The sequence below is a fragment of the Lactuca serriola genome, chromosome 8 (genome assembly GCF_051521515.1).
Source record: "Lactuca serriola cultivar US96UC23 chromosome 8, Lser_US96UC23_V15, whole genome shotgun sequence".
Taxonomy (NCBI): domain Eukaryota; kingdom Viridiplantae; phylum Streptophyta; class Magnoliopsida; order Asterales; family Asteraceae; genus Lactuca; species Lactuca serriola.
This window is the reverse complement of record NC_136415.1, coordinates 56457597-56472989: the sequence shown is the minus strand read 5'-3', so window position 1 is coordinate 56472989 and position 15393 is coordinate 56457597. Positions and strand designations below refer to the sequence as shown.

Sequence of the window (15393 nt, the reverse complement as noted above, 5' to 3'; positions counted from 1 at the left end):
AGGTCAGTCGGGTTTTGGTTGCTAACTCCTTCACTCTCTCACTCCTGATACCCTCTTTAGCTGTCTTGAAGTACCCCCAAAGCCTGAATATCACCCCAAGACCCGAAGTGAGTCCCGATGCTCCGAAGATCCCGAGAAGAAAAGAGTTTTCGAGCCGAAACTCTGTCCGCGAGAAACCCGGTGTGTGAAGATATCCCGGTTTCACCGAAGAGTTACTAATTAGAGAGCCGTAGTGTTGTCCGATAATCATATTATCAAGTGAGTGTGTAGTTACTTTCTTCTACCGCATAGATATGAAGTATTTGGTATGAAATACGTGCTATGTGTTTATACGTTGTTTGTTTACTTGAGATGGTTGTTGAATGAATGTTTTATACATATTTTTAAATGATTTAAACTATATATGTAATTTATATCTAAGAATATGTTGGGTAGAACATTGGTAGATGAAATAGTTGGTGTGTGAGGAAATATTAGTTTGAGGATGAGACGAAAGATGATATAGATCATGAGATGAGGGTGACAGGTGAAAAATGAGTGAAACCTTTACCCAAATGATGGCCCCCGTCATTCATCAGAGTAGGGATGACAACCACGGACTATTCTAGACAATCTTGTGGAACACTAGCAAACTCGCAACTTTTAGGTGTTGTGGACTTGATGTTCATCGGTGTACTCTAAAGAACCCTGGCAGCTATTGTCTTAGTTCCTAACAAAGAACCCTCGCAACTATTGTCTTAGTGCCTAACAAAGAACCCTGGCAGCTATTGTCTTAGTGCCTAACAAAGAACCCTGACAGCTATTGTCTTAGTGCCTAACAAAGACCCTTGGTAGCTATGGATTTAGTACCGTATAGATAAACCTTGGCGACTATGGAGTTAGCACCTATTATATAAACCTTGGTGACTATGGAGTTAGCGCCTGTTAAGTGAACCTTGGTGACTATGGAGTTAGCGTCTGTTAAGTGAACCTTGGTGGCTATGGAGTTAGCGCCTGATAGTTATGGATTTAGTACCTAATAGATAAATGTTGGTAACTATGGACTTAGTACCTGATAGATAAACTTTGGCAACAATGGACTTCGTGCTAATTCCTTAGGTAAATCCTTAGGAATGAGTGAATGAAGGATAGTTGATTATTAGGGTAAAACCTTAAGAAATAAAGAAGATAATAGGGATGGGTAATTGGGTTGATTGTTGGATGATTGAATATAATAAATATTGTGGGTTGAAAACCCTATATGCTCACCAAGCTCCCAAGCTTGACCCACTCAGTTTTCTTTGCATTACAGGTAATGGCACAAGAGTAGAAGTTGGTGGACTTAACGAGAGATTTTGGATTATAGATCAGTAGTTATAAATAACTGTTGTAAGGTCTATTTTATATTGTTTATGCTTTTGGTCTCTATCGGAACATGACATCCTGAGATTTTGTTATTTAATGAAAATACATTTCTTTAAAGAAATTCTTTGATAAATTCTTATCATATTTTGTTTTGGGAACAAATTCCGCAACTATTTTCTGTAAACGATTACTCTGATTTTAAAAACAAAGCATAAACAAATCGGTCTTTTCTGGCTGTGAAATTGGGGATGTCACAGAGACTCATGTTGAGCCCATTGACAATACGTTACATCTTTGTCGATCCAGTAGGTTTAGCATGCCACATACGTTATATGGTTTCCATATAACGTCATATGGTGACACATTTATTAGTGATGGTATACTGGTAAATTTTGATGAGCCATCTAACTACAAAGAAGCAATGGAGAGCCTTGAGGCTACCAAATGGAAAGAGGCAATGGATAGAGAGATCCAGTCTATGTATGATAACCAAGTTTGGAACTTGGTTGATCATGTATCAGGTCGAAAGATAGTTGGGTGCAAATGAGTCTTCAAGAAGAAGACCGACATGGATGGAAAGGTACACACTTTCAAGGAACGTCTTGTGGCGATTGGCTTTACTCAAACCCAAGGGATTAAATATGATGAGACCTTGTCACCATAGCCAAGATAAAATCTATCAGGATAATGCTTTCCATAGGTGCCTTTCATGATTATGAGATATGACAGATGGTTGTCAAAACTACTTTAATAAATGGGAAGTTGGATGAGGATGTTTACATGAGCTATCTAGAGGGTTTTGTGCATGCAAAGTTTCCTAATAAAGCGTGTAAGCTTAAGAAATTCATTGATGGACTGAAACAAGTGTCATGCAGTTGGAATCTTTGCTTCCATGAGAAAGTCAGAATTTGGTTTCTCTAGGAGTGAAGATGAGTCGTATGTGTATGTCAAAGCTAGTGGGAGTATAGTAACCTTCCTAGTATTGTATGTTGATGACATACTCATTTTGGGAAACGACATTCCGACCTTGCAAGAAGTGAAAACTTGGCTTGGGAAGTGTTTCACCATGAAGGATCTAGGGGAAGCAACCTATATTCTTGGGATAATAATTATGAGGGATAAAAAGAAAAAGATTGTTGGTATAAGACAAAGTACATATGTGGATAAGGTACTAAAACGTTTTAGTATGGAAAATCCCAAGATAAGGGAACTACATATTCAGTGTAATGCTAAGTTGAGGAAGACTCAAATCCCTAATACAAATAAAGAAATAGTTGACATGAGTCGAGTCCCATATGCTTCGGTTGTAGGATCGATCATGTATGTTATGACATGTACTCGACCAGAAGTGTCTTATGCTTTAAGCATGGCTAGCCGATTTCAGGGCAATCCTGGCAGAGCACATTGGACGGAAGTTAAGAATATTCTTAAGTATCTGCAAAGGATGAAGGACATATTTCTAGTCCTTGGTTGCAGTGATACATTAAAAGTGTGTAGATATAACGATGCCAACTTTCAGACAGACCTAGACAACTTATGTTCTCAGTCGGGCTGGGTCTTTTGTTAAATGGTGGAGTGGTTACTTGGAAGAGTTCCAAATAGGAAACGATGGCTGATTCTACTTGTGAATCAGAGTACATCGCATCGAGTGAGGCATCAAAGGAAGCAGCTTGGTTGAAGAAATTTATCGATGATCTTGGAGTAGTCCTGACCATTCAAGAGCCATTGGAACTTCTATGTGACGATGAAGGCACGATTGCTTTGACCAAAGAACCAAAGGATCATGGTAGATCCAATCATATAGATAGGAAGTACCATTACATCAGATTTAGGGTTGAAGAAGGTCATATCCTAGTGAAAAGAGTGTCTTCAGAAGATAATCCTGCATATCCTTTCACGAAGGCTCTAAATAGGGTTAAGCATTACCAACATGATAGGCACATAGGTTTGAGAGATGACATTAGTTTTAGTAGTTAATTAATTATTTGAAACTTGTAACAAAATAAATGTAATTGATTTTGGTGATTAAATAATGGAGATTATTTATGAGTATGGTTACTCACTACTAGAAAAACAGCCTTTTACGACGCGCAAAACACGACGCTCTTTAATTTATGTTACGCATTAGAGAGTGACATTAAAAAAGTATCATCTCTTCAAAAATTTTAAGGATTTATGTCGCGCATTACTGAGTGCCTTTAAATTAGTGTCTCATGTAAAAATATTAAAAACACGGAAGGCACTTGTGCGTCATCTGTGAATGTCGTTTTATATTTTTTTGAAGAAACGCGCGTGTCCGAGGGAAAATGAAATCCCCAAATTTTTTAAACCCCCATCTTCTTCTCCCTCATCTCCACCCCTCATCCACATCCACTGCCTCCACCCCTCAGCCAAATTACAAATGGATGGTAAATTAAGGTTAAGGGTTTGAGATTTCTTCCAAATCGACCCTCACACCAAATGGTTCGATCTCCTCTCTTTTTACCTTGTTCGTTCTACTGATGCCTCCACCTTCTACCATCGATGTTGATCTTCGAATTAGCAACAAGAAGCCCTAGGGCCTCTTCCTTCACCCACCTCCAACAAGAAGCCCTAGGTCCCCCCGCCTTCACCCACGTTCTCACATGTTAAAACACGCCATCCCAAAATTGGAAAAACTAGGGCTTTTGTGCTTTGGATCTCACAGGAAACAAGTTTTCCTCGTCCCCACCTCGCCCATCCAAATTCCTTCTTCTTCAAATGATTAAATGTTCTTACCTCTCAATCGTACCTGAATCAATATCTCTGTCTCTCTTGTGTCTATTCTCTCAACCAAATACACTCGATTCATCTTCTGTTTCGCATACAATGGCCATGCCACCAGTGGCACCCCAGCTACCACCGCTTCAAGCACCGAGTTCCACCCACAATGACTCACAAATCCACCCACCGACTCATGACTAAGTATCGCCGGCTGTGGTGCCCAATTCTTCACCACCATCCCCTTATCCCCAATCCTGCCCTTAAACCCGTCAGGAAGAATCGCATCCAGACCGACTTCTTTACCACCACCGGAATTCGAGTCGGTTTTTTTGTCATCTGGTGGCGGATCTCGAACCACCCACAAGAATCTTTGATCACTTTTCTCTAAACCAATAGCTATTTCCTTCAACTGCTCCTTCTTCAACACACCCTGACTCCCAGAGCATAAAAACACTACACTTTTACTCGGTTGTGAATTCAACCATTTTAAGCACTCGTTTTCGCTAGGATCCACATGATTGCCACCGACGATCAAAGGTCCGATGAAATAAATAGGCGGAGTTGGACCGTTGGGGATGCATTTACCTTCCCGGAGCGCGTCAACAGCCCTTTCTTCAAACCCCACGAAGGTGTTTGCCATTGGGGATGCAAATTCATCGTCTTCTTCAAAACACCCTTCCAAATTTCTTAATTTTGTTGCTCTTGGCAATACCGTAAGTTTGTCTTACATGCGCTCTTTTGATCCGACTACTTGCTTTTGTGTTGATTGACTAAGTCAGTGGATCTCTCGATATGTTTTTGTTGCGATCCCTATTTTTGATGGATCTTTTTCTAAATGTAGTTGGGAACTATTTTTGCTTAGATTCCAATTTAGCATATAGGTGATTCAAAACTATTGCTTGCAGCAGAAACTCATCTATTGTTGCTTAATGCCATATGTCGAAGTATTAATTTGCATTATGCTTTCTACTAGATCAAGCTCCACTCATCAACTGCTAGGGGTCTACTGTTTAGCTAATCATGGAGCCAATCTGATCTTGCTAGCCTACCCTTTTGCTTTTTCAGGTTTACCAATTTATGGATCTTAAATAGTTCATTTCTAATTATGGGCTACCAATTGTTCAGAGTACAGGTAAATCAGCAGTTTTGAACAGTTTGATTGGGCATCTTGCTCTGGTACGACCTTCATTTTTCTTTATTTTCATATTCAATCTGGACATATATATTCACTTTATGTTTTTTCTAATTCATTATGATAACAAAACAAGTCATTTCAATTTTCAAATTAAGTTGAGCAGCCAACTGGTGAAGGTGGTGCAACTCGTGCACCTATATGTATTGAATTAAAGAGGGATGGTAACTTAAGCAGCAAATCAATTGTAATGCAGAATTGCAGATTGATAGAAAATCCCAACCTGTGTCTGCAAGTAAGTCCTCATGTCATACTTAAGGGCTTAAGCCAATTCGACACACACATACACACACATTTAGTAATAGGGTTCTATATATATATATATATATATATATATATATATATATATATATATATATATATATATATATATATGATTATTGAATCTGAATGCTCTTTTTGTCCACCAACAGGTGCTCTTCGACACTCATTACAGGATAGGCTTAGTAAAGTTTCAAACAAGAGTCGGGATGAAATATTTTTGAAGCTTAAAACAAGTTTGGGTGAGTCTGTTTGCTTAAAAATATCAAGAATTTGACAAATGCATCATAGTAATTCGGTTTCTTTTTATACCACTTAGGCTTGATTGTTTGTTTGCTTCATTTTTTTTTTAAAAAAAATTCTATGTTTTTGACATATTCGAGATACAATTTAATTCCTTGTTTGATGTATTTCACTATTCCTAGGGGAGGGTGAATCATAATTCATTTTATTTAGTTTTTTAAATATTTTTAGTTACAATCTTTGCAGGATATCTCTTTAGGAGTCGCGATTGGCTCCTCAACACAAATATCTATGTTTGTTGTACGTGTTTTTTTCTCTGTATATTAAAAGAAAGGTTAATTTAAAGAAATAGCAGCATAATTTAAACAAATACTAACTTTTATTTTAAAATTTTTGTGTTTGTAACTGTAGATTCCATTTGTGTGGTTGTTGGGTGGATCATGGGGCATCCTTTGGACCTAAATTTTCAACTTTTTGAGACAACAACTCTTATTATGACAGTTCTAGTAGTGGCTTTCATGTTGCAAGTAAGCCTCATATTCATATAGTTTTACAAAAATTTGATTAATTAAAATTTTCATTTAAAAATGGTTCTTTTATATATTTGTAGGATGGAACATCCAATTACTTCAAGGGAGTAATTCTTGTGTTTTGCTATTTGATAGTTGCTGCAAGTTCTTTGTACATATAGACCCTCTATCTATACGTAAGTTATAACCATTGTTCTCTTTCATTTGACTTTTGACTAGACCTTTTTTCTTCTACATTGTTTATGGAACTGACTTTTGTCTCTGGTTTTGCAGAAGATAAACCTTAAAGCTTTGAATCCGTCATAAAGAGTTTCAAGTCAATTGTATGTTCTAGTTTGACTTTCCTTGATGGCATATAGTTATTATTATTGCATACTACTACTAACTTACCCGAGATGAATGGATTGCAGTGTTGCCTAGGGCTTTGGTGGCAGGATTTGTGAAAACAAATAAATATTTCCTTTTTGCTTTCGGTGATTTTATATTGAATGCATGTAGTATCACAGAGTTATAAGCAACTAGTTGGTTTGATTCCTTACTTATGGATTGTTATGAATTCAGTTCAATCATCAGGAACAACTATGACATTTGGTCCAGGAACGTTCCTGGACCAAATTATTTCGTATCTGTTTGAATTCTTTGAAAAGTTTGATGTTGTGGTTATCAGTTGCTGCTTACTTACTGCCAAATACAATGGTCCATGCATCTTTTAATTGGCTGCTGGTTTAAATTTTCTTTTATTTTTATAATCATTTTCATTTTAAATCTTACTAGCTTTTAATCTTTCCATCATGACAAGAATTTTGTATTCTTATCTTGTTGATAGGTCCAAAGAAACTTGAATGGGATTGGACCATTGTGCTTCCTGATTTGCTGCTATCAACTGGACTTACAAGAACAGATTCAATAACATAAACAACGACCAACAACTTCAAATAGTGATTGATAACCTTAAATATAACCAAAAGATTACAAGAACAATTGATAGGATAGCTGATTCGAGATAGCTACTCTCCCAAGAAATACATTCCAGATTTCAAAAAAAGATTGATACCTCATTCCCTGCCCACTACCCTCTTCTTATACTATCTGACAAAACAGCTAAATACTATAAAATGCCTAAAATGCCCCTCCTACTAATAAGATACCCTTTAATTAAATGAATTCCCATATTACCCCTAACTTACTTATTTGCCTAATATCAGAGGTATAACATTTTACAAAAATTTCTTGATTGTTTTCTAAACATGAGACAAAAGCACACACACCAGTAGTGATTACATATACTGAGAACAAGAAAGTAGTTTGTGCAGTTCAAAATATAGCTAACAAGCAGATTGATAGATCATTTATGTTTGATAAGGTAATTGTCTTGTCTAATATCATTTATTCTTGTTCTTTCTAAATATATCCAAAGAACCACCTTTCATAGTATCTCAAGGAACAAAAGTCTTTCATTCTCTATTATATTTTAATAAAAATAATGTGCTTGATGGTGTTCCCAATCACTAATATGGATAGGTATTTGGTCCAAACTCTCAACAAAGAGACTTGTATTATGCAGTTGTCTCTCTTATTGTTTTTGAGGTTCTTGAGGGCTAACCATGCTTCCTTTTTCTTCACTGCTTCTTCAGCAATGGAATGGGACCTATCTTCATTATCACAAAGTTGATCCAAAGCAAACATACTATTTATCCATGGAGTTTCTTCAAAGGCGAGCATTGACTAATGCCATTGGGAATCTTGATATTCAACATGCATTTTCCAGTGCTTTGAACAAACTGGGACATGAACTTGAAGAAATCACTGAGCAGGTAATCCTTTAAAATCTTTCTAACATAATTAATATGTTCTATTTTTTTAACTATTGCATTATAAAAATTTTAGGAGAAAGATATGGCACTTGGGAATGGTGGTTTACGAAAATGCTTACATCATCCGAGAAAATCTTGAAGAAGGAAATGGCTGCAGCAAGAGCTGCTGTTGGGCGATCTGTTACTCGAGTTATCGAAAAGGCAGTCACCACACCTATCTCAGAGGCTTTCCAGGTAACTGATTTTAACATCCAATTTCTCATTTAAAATTAAAAAAAAAAACTAATTTAAAGTCTAAATTAGCATGCAGAGAGGCATAGGTGATAATGTTATAAATCAGTTGGAAAAAATAGTTAATACTAAGCTTGAAGCAACTGTTTCAAGGCAAATTCAAGTCCAATTTCAAACATCTGGAAAACAAGCTTTACAAGTATGTGATACAACAATAATAGATCTTTCTAAAATATAAAATGATGAATTTTGTTTTTTAAATTCTAAACCCTTTTTTACAGGAAGCAGTGAAGATAGTATGGAAGCTTTTGTTCTTCCTGCTTACGAGATGTCCTGCAAAACAATGTTTGACCAAATTGACTCCACATTTCAAAAAGGAATGGTTGAATTTATACATTCACCTTTAGCATTTGCTTTGAGGGTAAGAATACTAGAAAACACAATTCCTTCCTTTTTTTGCTTCTTTGATGTTCATTTTTGTTTTTTTTTTCAGGATACTATCAATTTTGATATGAGGATTTTAGATCATAATAAGTCGGTTGTCCGCATGGCAAAGTTCTGTGTGGTTTCTAGGCATACGGTAAGATGTTTGAATACTATAAATATAGGAAAAACCAACTAATTTTATCTTATATTTTGTGCCTTTTTTTAGGGATAATTTAGGCTCCATCAATTCAGCCCATTTGTTTTTCTCTGTTTTGGCAGGTTAATGGTGTAGCATAATTCCACAGTGACATCTTAAAGGCTGAATTATTTGTAGATTATGTGTCAATATGGCCAAACAAGTTTCAAAATAAGACCAACGGCATTACTCCTAGACGTTGGTTCAAATTTTGTAGTCCTGAACTTAGTCAGATCATAACAAAATGGTTAAAAACAGACAAGTGGGTCACTAACCTAGACCTACTTGTGTGTCTGTGGGAGGTATGATGCTTTCATTTTCATTCTATTATTATGTAAAAATGACCAAAATGCCCTCTATTATGAGGATTTACATATCTCCTGCTGATTGTACGTTATATCTTATCCTTTCTCTCCAAAAGTTTGATGACAATCCAGAACTTCATAGAAGAAGATACTAGAACATTCTGTTAATGCAATGCAATGCATGTTGAAACAGGAAATGAGCCCTGAAGAGCGAAAAGCCACAACACCAAGGACAATCATGATTGGAGGGAAAACATTTGCAACATATACAAATGCTAAAAGAATAGTCAACCTTATGGATGATGTTGGTGTTGTTGTGAACACCGATCCTGAAGTTAATGAATACTAGGTAAAAATGGTTTCATATCTTTTTTTTTGTTTTAGAACTTATTTATTATTGTAATTTTGTATTGCATGTGGTTTTTGTGCCTAACAGTGTGGAGTACCCTCTTTCATCAATTCTTAATAGTGATGTCACGTGAGAAATCATTTTTCTTTTTGTTAAACAAGTCTTTATTATCATGTATTAGGTCATACCATGGGTAAAAACAGCCTTGCCCCTGGTTCCGGGGTTGTCACAAAATACTTGACTTTTTAACTTTGTTTGTGGTTTCATTTAGTAATAATCCTTCTGAGGGGGTGTTTGTTGGGCTGCTTCTTTCAATGTCATTAACAACAGTGGTAAGTAAAATCTTACTACTATGAACCTCTTTTGCTTAAACCTACCTTATTGACCTATAGCTGATTAAACATTAAATTAATTATGCAGGTTTTGAAGTTTTTGATGGAAAAGAATAGTGTTAATGCTCTTCATAGAAAAGTATGTTGGTATTTTATGAAATTTGGCTAATAATTTAGTTAATTATATAAAAAATGTTGAAATCTTACATTTGTCTACTATTGGAATGATTATTTGTAGTATTACATTTGTCTACTATTCGAATGATTATTTGTATAACATTAACTTTTGTGCAATGCATTGTATTATTTGTATATGGTATTTTATTTTCCATTATGTGACATAAAATGCAAATTTAATATGAAAATAAGTAAATCCATAAATAATTTTTTTTTAAATTTAAAATTACGATATGCAAAAATGTGTGTCATCTTCATTTATGACATGGCCTTTCTTGACAGGAGCTTTCTTGATACGCATTGCGTGTCATTAACACGCGCGTCGTAAGGTTACGACACGCGAATGCGTGTCGTCTTCCTTTATGACAGGGCCTTCCTTGATACGCATTGCGTGTCGTAACCGCGCGTCGTAAATGCGTGTCGTAAATGCGCGTCGTCTATCTTTATGACATGGCCTTCCTTGACACGCATTTGCGCGTCGTCTGAGCCATTTACGACGCGCAATGAGCATCGTAAAATGCCTTTTTTCTTGTAGTGACTGCCTTTTTCAATTGGTTATTCTTGTGTTCCGCTTTGCATGTTTTACTTTTTGAATGATTTGATTATTCGAACACCACAATCGCTCATACTTTTGGAAGTAAGTAGTGAATAATGATTGTCATGAACTAAATTGTAGATTGTATATAGGAGTTAGACATTGCAATAAGATTTGCTATAATGTTCATGAGTACTTAGAAAATGAGATTTTGAGTATTAAACAAACTCACGCTCAGAGAATTAATTCATGGATTATATCACGAGTAATTTTGAGATGATAATATATTTTATTATTAAAACAAAGATATATGAGTTGTAATTTACAAGTCGGTTGTGCATTGGTGTTACGAAAACATATCAGTAACGACTGTAACGTGATGTTATAAAATATGGTATCATGCATGATTTGGTGAGTAAAAAATACAAGAATATAAGTCGAAGTTTGTTCGTTCCTTTTGACCTAACAGAAAAAGCAATATCTTTGGGCCCCTCGGTGATTTGATTTTGACATTATAGTGTCGGGCCCAACCATGACTGAATTGATGTGTTCAATAAGTAGTCTAATTAGGTCATCACAAATCAAGAAATCGAGAAACAGACTTTAGACAAGAGATTGATGGTAATCCATGTCTCATGTCCATATGATATCTTGAAGAACGGAGAAATATTTGATCACTTATATTAGGATCAATGTCTGATCAGATAAGAGTTCCATAGCTGCTTTAGAAAGCACACTTTGTTGTTTAATTTAGAAGTTATACTTGTAGTTGTAGTTATAGACTTATCCAAGTGGGAGACTGTTGGATTAGGTGTCTAAGTCAATTACTAAATTGATATGCACTTGAATTAAAAGCAAAGTCCATTTAGGTTGCCCTCAAAACTAGTAATTGACTAGAATGACTTTTGGAAAGAGAGACTGATTTATTGGTTTATTATATGATTAACAAATAGCAATAAATAATTTGTTAATATAAAATGATGTTAATATATTAATTAGAAATAGTATTATTTTATTAATAGTTAATTAGAATTAATTTGTTATTAGTTTGATTAATTAAAAAGTGCAATAACCTAAGCTGTAATTGTTCAATAGTTGAACAAGAAGGTATTCCAGAACCTTCATATGCCTTGGACAGTTTTAGGAGGCATAATTAGGGTTTCTGGAATATTCCTTAAGGATAATTAGGGATTGGGATAATTACTTAATTTGAATTGATATTAATATATTCAAATTAGGGTTTCCAGGGTTTCTTAGTTCACCTATAAATAGGAGCTTATCCCTATGAATTTCGGCCACTCGTATTCTAAGAAGAATTACCGAAAATTTCATCCCCTCACCTCTCTCTTCAAGTGTTCTAATTGCTAGGGTTTGGGTACATACCATCAGAGACATTAGATTTCTAGTGCTTGCTTTCTAAGAGCTTCTTGAAGAAGGATTTGGTTGATTATTTGCAATAGTAATCAAAATGTATGTAAACCCTAATCCCTTATAATTTTCTATTATAGTAGGGTTTTTTTAGTGTTCTTGATGTTCATAGATTGTTACTATCAACATAGAAAACTTAGATCCAAATAGGTTGCATGTGAACTTAAGGGTTAAGTTTTTCCGCCACATGATTTAGTTATAACCTATAAAACCCATCATATATGTGTAGTAATTTTGTAATGTTTTATGTGAATATTTATGTGTGGTTTTTCATATATTCTTTGATGAATAATGACATAAAGTTGTATATACTAATTCATAGCAGAATAACAACATAAAAGTAGTGTTCTCATGTTGTCATTTTATAAACTGTTCTCTTTTGAACCACCCATATATATATATATATATATATATATATATATATATATATATATATATATATTGGTTGTCTAAAAATACAAATACATAAAAATCACACAGACCATATAAATTCGGTTTTATTACTAATGAATTTAGAACTAATGAGGGTCGATGCTTTCATTTTTTGTAAACAAATTTGTTAAAAGTTATTTATTTGCAAAAATTGAATGGAACGATTAGGGACGAGCATGGGAACCGTGTACCCGCTTTTGGAACCGGAATCGCCTCGGAACTTCCGGTTTTGGAACTGGAACCGCCTTAAGTGGTTCCGGTTCCGGTTCCGGTTCTCGTTTTTCGGAACCGCTACCCGCTGGGTACCCGCCGGAACCGGTTTATATATATATATATATATATATATATATATATATATATATATATATATATATATATATATATATATATATAATTTCTTATAAATATGTGTTACTTAGACCGGTTTAGAATATATTGGTCCGATTTTGTCTGTCTTTGGTCCGAATTGATTTGATTTGGATCGAACTAAATTGCGGTTTTGTCGAAAAAAGTTAACAACATTAATGCGACCGGGTTACCCGCTCCCAGAACCGGAACCGCCGGTTCTGGGACTGGTTCCAAACATTTAAGAACTACCTAGAGCGGTTTCGGTTCTAACTTTCTAGGAACCACCGGTTCCGGTTCTGGTTCTGGTTCCGGTTCTCGCCAAATGGGGCGGGTACCCGCCTACGCTCATCCCTAGGAACGATGGCTAGTATGTACAAATTGAACGGAACGATGACGAGTATGGTTAAAACGTAGGATAAGGCATCTTATGTTGATTCCTTCAAACTTGTATATTTATGTACAAAATCTTATAATATAAGTAACTAAATTTAATTTAATACGTGTAGAACTAGAAATACATAATATTAAGAATATAGATGTTTAACAAGTAGCATAAACCGCACAAAACTACATTAACTGTCTGCATTGAACCGCATCGCAGAACGAGGTTTAGAACCTTCACTGTACGATTTTCAGTTTTCAAAAATTTCAAACCGCACATGTAATGGAGTTTACAGTTTTGACTCGAAATTGCACGAAACTGCACCGCGAACACACCAACTTCTAACAAACAAACCTGGACCATAACACTCTTCATTACCAGAAACCCTATTTTTTAGTTCCTTGGATAACAAAGATCTTTCATGTCATTGACAATAAGGGAGGTAATTCTCGACCCAACCCGTAACTCGACACAAACCCAACACGAAAGTAAATGAGTTTGGGTTGAGATTTTTGACCCGCCAACCTGTTTATTTCATGGGTTGTGTTGGGTTACTTATTTGAGTTTGCGGGTCAACCCACCAACCTGATTTTATATATATATATATATATATATATATATATATATATATATATATATATATATATATTATATTTAAAAATAAATTATTTATCAATTAATACCTTAATGGAATATACGACGTACCCTACACTCCTAACCCCTAAGCCAATTCTCGATCCATTAAAAATTATTGCTTGTTAAATTATTATGTTGGATCCTTAGATTGGTATTTGGTTGTCCGTTGCATTCTGATCAATGTAAAATGTTAATTGTTAATTAGTTTAGAGACATGTATAATTCATATAAATTGAACATGTGAAATGTTGCCTGAGAATGACCCACTGACCCACGAACCCATCTACTTAAAATAAGTTATGTAGGTTGGGTTGGGTTGATGTTTCCAACGCATCAACCCATAACCCACTAACCCTCTAACCCATATATTATGTGGGTTGGGTTGGTCAATTATTTTGATCCACCAACCTGTGACCCCCCCAACCCGAACCCAACCCAATTGACATGCTTAATTGACAATAATCGTTGTTTTACCGTATACCAAGGTATCAATGAAACTTTCATAATAATTTGATAAAGAACGTAACTGACTAAGAGCTTGATTTTCATCTCCAATTTTAGCGACAACACCTTGTAGATCATGTATAATACAATTGAAATTATATGGATGATCCTTTACATGTGTACTTTCTGCCACCTAAAAGGGTATACAAACGATTTCATATTATATAACCAATTTATAGGAGAATTGTTCAGATACTTATCACAAACTTTTTTCCAAAGCCTAACATTAGTCGTTTGATCGACAACCTCTCGTACTACCTCATCAGTCAAGCTTCAAAATAATAGCAATACATGTTAGTGCTAAAATATCCTCCTTCAACGTCTTAGCCATGTTTTTTCTGATAATTTTGCTTATCCTTTCGTAGATGTCGCACAACCTTGTTGAACTAGTAGGGCCCTCATATTTACCCTCCACAAAGTGAAGCTGTTCAATCTAATGAATATCTTCGACTCGAAATTATAGGGCGACATCTCTTCAACTGACAGAACAAACTGTAGCTCTAAGGCCACTTGTTAGGAAGAAAATAAGAATAATTACACATACAAAGACACATTATTTATATGGTCAAACCATTATGACCTACGTCTATGGACATGAATAAGTATTTTTGTGCACAAGCTTGGAATGACGTGTGTTACAATATAATTGAATTCTAACTATCAACCTTTATTTATAAGCTACACATACACATAAATCAACCAACTAATGGTCAATTGATCGTCAACCAAACTAGCAATTGGTCAACCAAGTCAACTACAGATTAACTACGATTCAACTACACATCAACTATAGATCAACCAACTGATGGTCTTCAATTCCCATGTCATATTTAACAATTATTCATATGATATTAGTACAATACAATGGCCTAAAGGTTACATTTGATTAGGAATCATTAGTAATTGACATTTCGAAATTCCCTCTTCGGAGATATAGATATAAATTTTTTTTTGAAAAATATTGGTACAAAAGAGATAAAAAAAAA

The 15393-nt window shown here is 35.1% G+C and overlaps 1 pseudogene; it reads right to left on the bottom strand.

The window, feature by feature from the left end:
* Positions 1-4087: 4087 nt before the first annotated feature.
* Positions 4088-4726, bottom strand: LOC145066911 (UDP-glycosyltransferase 88B1 pseudogene; annotated as a pseudogene).
* Between the last annotated feature and the right edge of the window lie 10667 nt (positions 4727-15393).